This window comes from Mizuhopecten yessoensis, unplaced genomic scaffold, assembly GCF_002113885.1.
Source record: "Mizuhopecten yessoensis strain PY_sf001 unplaced genomic scaffold, ASM211388v2 scaffold11131, whole genome shotgun sequence".
In the NCBI taxonomy this organism is placed as follows: domain Eukaryota; kingdom Metazoa; phylum Mollusca; class Bivalvia; order Pectinida; family Pectinidae; genus Mizuhopecten; species Mizuhopecten yessoensis.
Genome location: NW_018408895.1, coordinates 308,452 through 312,511, shown reverse-complemented (window position 1 = coordinate 312,511; position 4,060 = coordinate 308,452). Strand labels below are relative to the sequence as shown.

The 4,060-nt window shown below is 37.0% G+C and overlaps 1 protein-coding gene across 1 annotated transcript in view; it reads right to left on the bottom strand.

The window, feature by feature from the left end:
• Positions 1–2,643, bottom strand: part of LOC110466330 — a 19,413-nt gene extending 16,770 nt beyond the window's left edge. The window contains exon 1 of the mRNA XM_021522748.1: positions 2,523–2,643. The gene's annotated coding sequence lies outside the window, so the exon portion shown is untranslated. The remainder of the gene's footprint in view (positions 1–2,522) is intronic.
• Positions 2,644–4,060: the final 1,417 nt, after the last annotated feature.

Sequence of the window (4,060 nt, the reverse complement as noted above, 5' to 3'; positions counted from 1 at the left end):
ATAGCCAAACTTCCAACATAGATATAGCCAAGCTTCCAACATAGATATAGCCAAACTTCCAACATAGATATAACCAAACTTCCAACATAGATATAGCCAAACTTCCAACATAAATATAACCAAACTTCCAACATAGATAAAGCCAAACTTCCAACATAGATATAGCCAAACCTCCAACATAGATATAGCCAAACCTCCAACATAGATCTAACCAAACTTCCAAGATAGATATAGCCAAACTTCCAAGATAGATATAGCCAAACTTCCAACATAGATATAGCCAAACTTCCAAGATAGATATAGCCAAACTTTCAACATAGACATAGCCAAACTTCTGGAACCACCAGCAACATTAATAACACTGTCACCAAACATCCGATCCTCAAAATGTCGCCAAACTTCTGTCATCAACAACAAACCTTTAAAATTTGCGAAACTCGGACATTAACAGCAATCATCAACGTTAATTAAACTCCCACCATCATCAAAATCCTCTATCATATCGCCAAATATAAGCTAACCTTCCTGAGTACTTCCAATAGCATTTATAATGTACACTGGAATAATTCATATGTAAGTACTCACATACGTATATAAACAAAACAATTATAGATTTATATTTAAGAGATTATAATCAGGAATATCAGAAAATATTATATTATTAATGTCCACGACCAACACTTAAAATAGTCTGTTTACTTTCTCTGATTTATCAAAACAAAATGAAATTCGAAATCAGATGTCCACCGTCATATTAACTAACAACCAAAATTACCCCCAGAAATAAATGACAGTTAATTTTATCATAAACATCTTCACAGTAATCGTCAACATCAACGCGGCTATCATCAATGTTCCCACAATTATCGTTTAAAACACAAACTTCACATTAGCGCGAGCGTCCAGTCGGATAGCCAAGTATATATACGACGCCCTCAATAGGATAGCAGTAAGACTATGTTAATTAACGAAGTGTTTAGGAATCAAGGACAGAATTAAATATGTTGAAACCCTGTACTTATGACCTTGTGGCCGATCAATTTACCAAAGTATGAGATTAATTTGCAGCACTGCCGTGTACGCCCGTCCAGTGGAGTGTAACGTTTTCTTACTTACTGTATACCTATCCCTTCAGGTGCATCCTTTACGTTTTCCATAACGTCCAAGTTCAATGGAAAGTTCTGCTAATGCTAAGATTGATTTCTATTGTTTATGATTAACATCTGATTGGAATTTTATCTTTCAAGACATTTCTGGAATCTAGAATCCTTGAAATTGCGAGCAACACGCTTCAAAGCAAACGTATAGTTTGTGGATGATCGTAGAAATGTTCATGTCCCCCGGGAGATCATTGTATGTCCACAACTTGTAAATACGTACACAATTCGGTTGATTTTTTTTTAAATCTTGAAAAGTAATCATATACTATATACATCACATCTTATACATCTTCCGCTTCCAGTACGGATTATATAAAGCCACTTTCCAGTTCTTTCAGACTGCTTGTAACCACCGATGCCTTACCAATACCGCGTCTCAGACACAGTTATGGGCAACATTTCTCCACGATTTGGCATATGATACGCATTGTATGGGGACTTAATGGTTTTCGTCAAAGCAAAGGACAAAAACAATCGATCACAGGCAGGTTTCCATGGTGATTGAATCTCTACAAAACACGTCTTTTCCTAACGACGTAAGTGAAGCGGAGGTTTGTATGTCGTTACATCTGTTGATTCGGTATTAGTACGTGTATGATGGGAAGCTAACTTGATATAACGGCTATGGTGGACACGGGTCTCGATATTTATGTCGCACGAGACATTTAATATGCCGCTAATGAATACATGGTCAATGGTCAAAGGCAGACGGATCAAAACTACCCTCGTTAACGCTTAATAGGGATAGACACTGTCATTGTAGGTATAAGTGAAAGAGTAGAAACACATATCATGGTAGGGAAAAGTGTCGGTGATACAATAAAATGTTAGTGATAGAAATAATTGTTGGTGACAGAAGAAAGTGTTGATGAAAATAAGTGTCAATGGTAGAAATAAGTGTTGGTGTCAGAAGAAAATGCTGATGGAAATAAGTGTCAGTGATAGAAATAAGTGTCAGCGATAGAAATAATTGTTGGTGACAGAAGTAAATGCTGATGGAAATAAGTGTCAGTGATAGAAATAAGTGTCAGTGATAGAAATAAGTGTCAGCGATAGAAATAATTGTTGGTGACAGAAGTAAGTGTCAGTGATAGAAATAAGTGTTGGTGACAGAAATAAGTGTTGATAGAATAAATGGTTGGTGATAGATAAAATATTGGTTAATTGTTAATGACAGAATAATGTGTTGGTGACAGAAAAAAAAGTGTTGATAGAAATAAGTGTCAGTGATAGAAAGACGTGTTTGTCGGGTAGAAATATGTATTGTTTATAGAAATAAGTGTCGATGACGGATAAGTTATGTTGATAGGAGTAATGGTCTATGATAAGGTAAATTAACTAAATATTTAAGAGATATCTTACCTTGTAAGTATGCCGTTATAATCAGAACCTAAGTCAGCACACCACACTTGTACACTGGCTATAGAAGATAAACACACGTCACATATGAACTGATCTGTGAGCCAAGTTGGTCTCCACTTACTCCAGTTTTCAATGTCTGATTAATTAATTCGGGTGCATTCTGAATGACGTGTTAGCCTTATTCAGTCGACACAGTGATGGTGTATATATCCTCGCCGTTGTTTCTATTGTGGAGGGACCTTGGATATCAAACACGTCAGAATTGAATTAAATACTTCATGTCTTTATTACAAGCAGACAAGTTCAATTATGTATTTAAGATATTTAATGAAAGCCCGTCAGGACGAGTGAAAGACTAGCTGTATCACGGATGAGTTCGCCTTTCGTTGAGTAGAAAGAGCATTGTTAACACCGGGTTTACTCAGTTTGAATACTTGCATTTAATTTATAGTTTATACATTTCAAATATGATCGTGTCATTGAAACCAAACTTTTCTTTCGCGATGTATATAGATGAATTGTGTCGTACATGTTTAACTGTCCTTAGAGTTTGCCCAAGGATTGATAAAGAAAATATTGAAATACGATTATGATTCACTATTATTACAAACGCAAACATATGTACATTATTTAAATGCTTTGCGTGTCCGGGTAGTGTATGGTTTTTTAGTTGAACTAAGTTAATGTCTTTATTTTGATATGAAACTGCTTCGTTTTTGTCGTGATAACCGTTTTCGTTTTGTCGCGTCCATCGTCTTTGAATCACCTTGTAAACTGTCCTTGTTCCGTCATATCTGTTGTCTGTTTTTTGTCATGTCTACAGACTTGATTTTGTCGTGACTACCTCCTTTGTTTTTTCGCGTCTACAGACTTGGTTTTGTCGCATCTACAGGCTTGTTTTTGTCGTGACAACCTCCTTTGTTTTGTCGCGTCTATCGTCTTTGTTTTGTCGTGTTTACTGATATTTGCATTATTATGACTAGCGTCTATGTTTTGTCCTGATTACGTCCTTTATTTTTCGCGACTACCGTCTGTTTTTGTCACGTCTACCGTAATTGTTTTGCCACGACTACCTCCTTTGTTTGTCACGACTATGTCCTTTGTTTTGCCACGACTAACTCCTTTGTTTGTCACGACTATGTCCTTTGTTTTGCTACGTCTACCCCCTTTGATTTGCCACATCTAGAGTCTTTGTTTTGTCACGTCTACCTCCTTTATTTGTCACGTCTACCGTCTTTGTTTGTCACGTCTACTTCCTTTGTTTTGCCACGGCTAGAGTCTTTGTTTGTCACGTCTACCTCCTTTGTTTGTCACGTCTAGAGTCTTTGTTTGTCACGTCTAGCTCCTTTGTTTGTCACGTCTACCTCCTTTGTTTGTCACGTCTACGTCCTTTGTTTTGCCACGGCTAGAGTCTTTGTTTGTCACGTCTTCCTCCTTTGTTTTGCCACGTCTAGGGTCTTTGTTTGGCACGTCTTCCGCCTTTGTTTTGCCACGTCTAGAGTCTTTGTTTGTCACGTCTACCGTCTTTGTTTGTCACC